Source organism: Humulus lupulus, chromosome 5 (assembly GCF_963169125.1).
Source record: "Humulus lupulus chromosome 5, drHumLupu1.1, whole genome shotgun sequence".
NCBI lineage: Eukaryota > Viridiplantae > Streptophyta > Magnoliopsida > Rosales > Cannabaceae > Humulus > Humulus lupulus.
The window spans coordinates 114,846,532-114,852,531 of record NC_084797.1 but is presented as its reverse complement, the minus strand read 5'-3'; positions in this window follow the sequence as shown (position 1 = coordinate 114,852,531).

Sequence of the window (6,000 nt, the reverse complement as noted above, 5' to 3'; positions counted from 1 at the left end):
TCTTAATTGCATTATGACTTCAAGGATATATATGTCTAGTGCTAAAATAATCATAATTTTAAATGTTTTGATTGAAGCTCAATTTTGTGGGGACATTACTTTTACAAATTCTAATTAATTAAACCTGTTTTGAGTAGACAGTCTTTACTAGTTGGCTAGGAGTGTGAACACAGGAAAAATTGTGACAGATTTTACTAGAGCATTGATGATTGAGAAAATAGGATTTCATTCTTTCTGCTGTATTAAGCGTTCTGTTGACCCAGATTTTGGCCAACTGACACGGAGTCAGAATATGCTTGATGTGAATTAATGTGTTGAAAAGAATCGAATGACAAAAAGTAATAAGAACACGATATTTTATAGTGGTTCGGCCCCAGGATCTGGTAATGACCTACGTCCACTCAGATTGTTATTGATATAAGAACCAAAGGAGTGATCAAAGAACAAGGGTTCAATGAGTTTCACTGACCTCTGAAGAACAATACAATATTCCAAGGAGAATTACTCTAGTCTCAAATAATTCAAAAGCCAAAAAAAAGTCCCCTCCCTTGAGCTATCTTTTTCTATTTATAGGCTCAAGGGGGATTACATGATTTAGTTGCCGATATTCTCTCCTAAATAATCGGATATTCAGGAGATTGTATGAGTTAAATTCGGGATCTCCAAAGATCTTTACATTAATATTACATTGCATGCGGAACCATCGACCAGCCTGGTCGCAGGTAAGACTGGGCCGCTTACTGCTTCTAATACGTCTTCTGGTCGATACACTAGTAGAGCTCTTCCAGGCATCAGCCACATGTCCAGGGATTACTTGCCACGGCATCAACTCCAATTTTTTGGATAACATTTTCCCCCCAAGTTTATTTATTACGAGCAATAAATAAACTTTTTGAGCGAACGACCCTTCGGTAACCCCGCCTTACGTGTCAGAACCCTTCATGTGTTCTTGGAAAAAGTAACCTACTCCTGTCTAATCATGACTTTTCGGTTCCCCAGTAATAATTCGACGACTATTCCGCTTCCCCATACTTCGAAAAAGGGAAACTGATGATTACACCTTTTTTATGTCACAGACAAACTTATATAACATCTCCAAACTTCCCTTTTTCTTTTTACGCACGCCATTGCCTTCTCAAGAAACCCTAAAAGCCAGAGCTTTAATCTTCTCCGGAGACCGTTTTTCTGCATTTTCAAGACTCAGTCCGAGAGTTCCCTGACTCCCGAAGACTTTTTTACCATTCTCAACGATCTTCTTTTCGGTAAGTCTTCGAATCTTTATGTTTCAAATTTTCATATTGCATGCTTCAATATGCTGACTTTTGAGTTCATCTGCTTTTGGTTTGAGATGCTTGTGAGTAGAATGTCTTGTAGGCGAAAAAGGGTTACGAGTTAGTTTAATAGTCGGGATCATACTTTTAGGACGTAAAATCGAAGTAAAATTTCGATCTTTAGGCTAGTTGGAAAATAGGTTTTTCCCGCCCTAAGGGGAGTTGAAAAAGCTTTTTTGAAAAACTTTTTACTATCATCCTTTGATCCGTTTCTCAAACTGTTCGTGTGGAAAAATTTAGCTTTTTGTTAGAATGCTGTTGTATAAAAGCTTGATTTTTATACTCGACCAGCGCCATTCTAAAAAGCCTTTAAAAATTCTCTATCCTTACCTCTCCATTCCTCTGTTTGCAGACTTTGATGCCAGATTTGTGGGGAGGTGAACGGCCCATCGACGACGATCTTCTCGCCCAGCAGCTTGAAGGCGAAGAACAACCGGCTGACCGAATCCACGAGATTCCCTTCTCACGATCCTCTTCCAGACCTCGCCCTTCTCCATCTCAAATGGCCCGTTCCAAATCTGTAGGCAAGAAAAGACCTGAATCCGACGATAGTCCAAACCCTCCTGCCCAGCCTGATTCACAGGCTAGGGTTCCCTCGACCAGTGGTCGAGACAATCCTGTTCCTGACCCTAACATCCAAATTAGAGCCCACCCTCGCCATCAGAATCTGCCTGATGTCGAGTGGTATATCTCCCCGACCAGCGTAGTGACCCCTCGGATGGTTGCTAACTATTTCAGGAAGTATCCTCTCACAGGGGTTAACATTAGAATTCCTGCCGCAGACCAAAGGGCTAACCTCCCTGGAGGTATATATAGCGCTTGGTCTCGGTATCACATAGAGGCAGGGGCTTTCCTCCCTCTACATCCTTTTTATCAGGGGGTGGCTAATTATTTCGATGTCGCCCCCTTCCAAATTACTGCAAACGGATATAGAATGCTGGCCACACTCTATATCTTGTACAAACTTAAAAAATGGCCTGAACCTACCCCTCACGAGTTCAATTATCTTTTTGACCTTAATTCCAACCCGCAACAATATGGGACGGGTTTCTTCCATCTTTGTCACCAGGAGACAAACCGGACGTTCCTGAGTGACACTACGCATATATCCAACGTGGGGCAGTACAGTAAGGAGTACTTCCTTACTCCAGACATAACCAGCAACAACCTGGCCTTCACTCGAGGAGGTAAGTGCTGTCTTCTACTGGTCGATACTTTTCAATCATCGAAATTTCCTTCATCTTTTTTAAAGTATACTTTGTTTTTCAGGCCCATGGTTACGTCCGACCCCAACACCAGACATGGTGTTGAGGTCCAATGCATTGGCCAGGATGACAGACGCAGAAAAAAGCGTCAAGTCCCTGGTTACTGATGAAAACATGAGGCTGTCTGGCCTCCTGGCTCCTCGCCATGAAACAAGAGGACCCGTGGTAGCCGATGCCGCTACCGAGGGGGTTCCTGAGTAGCAACCTCCTGCGTCTCCTCCACGAAGGAGGCCGATGGGGGTTACAATCAGGGAGCCCACGGGCAATCCTTCCGCAGAAAGGCCTTCTGCTCCCCAAGGCAAGGGGAAACAAAAGGCCAAAGAGCCGGTTGTGGACTTGGGGGAATCCTCTGATGAAAACGGTAAAGTTATTTTGCTTTTAAATAGCTTGCCAATTCCCTGTCACTTGTTTGACGGGGAGGGCAACTTTACATATACTCCAAATCTAGGGCCAGGCTTCTTCATGCCAGATAATGAGTGTATGACTAATAGAGTCAATAGTATAGCGACCAGTAGTTGTAGCTCGGGTATTAACTTTGTGACCTTCTTTTCTATTTGATAAAGAGTCTTCATTTGCCTTTATCTTTACCCTTTGCATGTGTTTACTTGTATGCAGATATGGCCACTCCCAACGTCTTCGACCTATACCAGGCTGAGGAGGAAGAGGAGGTTCCTCAGCTTCGGCGAAATTCGTCAAGGAGACACAACGGCGAAACAAGCCAGGGCCTTGCCAAAAAGAGTCGAACAGAAGACCCTTCCAAGGACGTGCCAACTGGGCAAACTTCTGCTCATCCTCCAGCTCTTGCTGAGAAGGAGACTCCTCCTGCCCCGACTCCTCTTGCTCTGACAAACCCTCCGGCTGCGCCTAGCAGGATACAAAACAAGTGGGAAGAAACTCTTGGGGCCAAACTCTCGAGCCGTGCCGTACGAGCAGCCAAAGACTGCATCACGCACATCGGGAAGAACGACCGTGTCAAGGATACAATGGTTGAGGCAGAGAGTATGGCGGTCGACCAAATCCTGAACAGGACCCTGAATGAAATAGCCAGCGTAATTGCTTCTTCATCTTTTTGGCCTTAGTCTTTTATTCTTTGCAGCAGGTTCTAACATTTTCCTTTGTTCACAGGCTTTGCTGTCTGCAACTGTTGCTTGTACCCGTGCCCAAGCCACCATCGAACAGGCTCGGGCAAAGGCTATCGAGAGATACCGGGTGAAAGCAACCGAAGAACTTTCGGCTGCAGAGGCCAGGCACGCAAAGGAGTTGGAGGCGATGGTTCAGCAGAGGGATGCCGCGGTGACGAAGCTATCGGAGGCTGAAGCTTCGAAGGCTGCTATAATAAAGCAGAGGGAGGAGTATCAGGAGGCCAGCCGAGTCCAGTATCGCGAAGTCAAGAGACTGGGTGAGGAGCTTAAGTCCAAGGATGAGGCCATCGCTACTCTTGAGGGCTAAGGGGAGCAGCTGAAACTTGATAACTCTAAAAATCTGGAAAGATATAAGAGGACGACACTCCGGTGTTTTTACAACTTCTGGAAACATAACCAAGGCGCCGACTTCAGCTATCTTTCGGAAGATGTTGGGACTGCTGAGCTGGCTCGCTGCACTGCTCAACTGGCTGAAGAGGAGGCCAGAGCAAGGATCCCTGCTTCCCCAAGCATTGCTGGCGCAGAGGAAGAAGGAGTCATTGAGGATGCGACCAATCAGAATGCCAATAAAGACCCTCTTGCTCTCAATGCCTCTTGAGCTTTATTATTTTTTCTTTCTTTTGATTACACGACCCACGGGTCGTGATGTAAAGACAATACCTTTTTCGAATTTGCTGCATGGGCAGCAAACTTTTCCTTTTATTTGAACAGTTACATCCAAGCAGTGATGCTTGCGGTGTAAAAGATTGCTTCATGATGCTATAACATTTTCATTTATTATAACATTTGTCCGTATGACCGAACTTAGCATAGTACTTTGGATTGATTTAACAAAATATAAATTTTGAAAAATACTCTAAATACCTTAGCATGCTTTCACTCATTTTGTTCATGTGTTTACATACCTCATGGTACGCTTTGCTATCGATGTGCCTTATATGCCCCCCAAGTGATCGAGGAGCTTTAGGTCCTTGGTCACTTGCCCTGACCATGACCTGTTCGATCATTTTTGCTCGGGTGAAAAGTAATACTTGTAATACAGCAAAACAACACACGTAATGAAAAAATACTTGTAAATATAAATTTACAAAGGTTGGCAAGAATGACTGGCTGCGCACAGTCCCTTATAATCTCGTATTAAAAATGGACTAAACATGTCTTTACGAGTGATTCTAAAATAGAATCTTACATATACGAGCGATTAGCCATACAATGTGGCTAACCCTCTTTGCAAAACTTGTAAAAAGTAAAATTTAATACAAGCCAGTCCTTTAAAAAGGACTGTTCACTGATAATACTTGCGCAGGTGTTTTCCATTCCAATAACGTGGAACGAGATCTCCGTTTAGGCATGCAAGTTTGTAGGTACCCGGATGAAGGACTTGTTTGATCTGGTAAGGTCCTTCCCAATTAGGTCCGAGTACTCCAGCAGTGGGGTCGCGGGTGTTTAAGAAAACTCATCGTAGCACCAAGTCACCGACGTTGAATTTTCTTTCTTTAACTTTGGAGTTAAAGTACCGGGCGACTTTTTGCTCGTAAGCAGCAACTCGGAGTTGGGTCTTCTCCCGTATCTCATCAATTAAGTCTAGGGACTCCATCATTAGTTGGCTGTTCTGGTCCTGGTCGTATGTTAGGCGTTGATCTGAGGGGGGATCTAACTCGACAGGCAACATAGCTTCATATCCGTAGGCCAAGGAAAATGGGGTATGACTTGTCGCTGTTCGGTGAGATGTTCTATACGACCAAAGGACTTCAGGCAGCTGCTCTGGCCATGCCCCTTTAGCATCTTCAAGCCTCTTTTTCAGGGTATCTTTAAGAGTTTTATTCACGGCTTTGACTTGCCCGTTTGCTTGGGGATGCGCAACTGAAGAAAAGCTTTAATAATTCCATGACTTGCCCGCTGTCAAACTGGGTTCCGTTGTCTGAAACTATCTTTCGGGGAAAACCATAGCGGCAAACAATGTTCTTAATGACAAAGTCAAGAACATTCTTGGTCGTTATGGTAGCGAGTGGTTTAGCTTCGACCCATTTAGTGAAGTAATCAACTGCCATGACTGCGTACTTTACCCCGCCTTTCCCTGTAGGAAGGGATCCAATCAAACCTATCCCCCATACTGCAAAAGGCCACGGGCTTTGCATCTGTTTCAATTCGTTTGGAGCTGCTCGTGGAATCTTGGAAAATCTTTGACATTTATCACATCTTCGTACAAACTCCATCGAATCCTCGTTCATGGTTGGCCAAAAATAGCCTTGCCTCAGAATC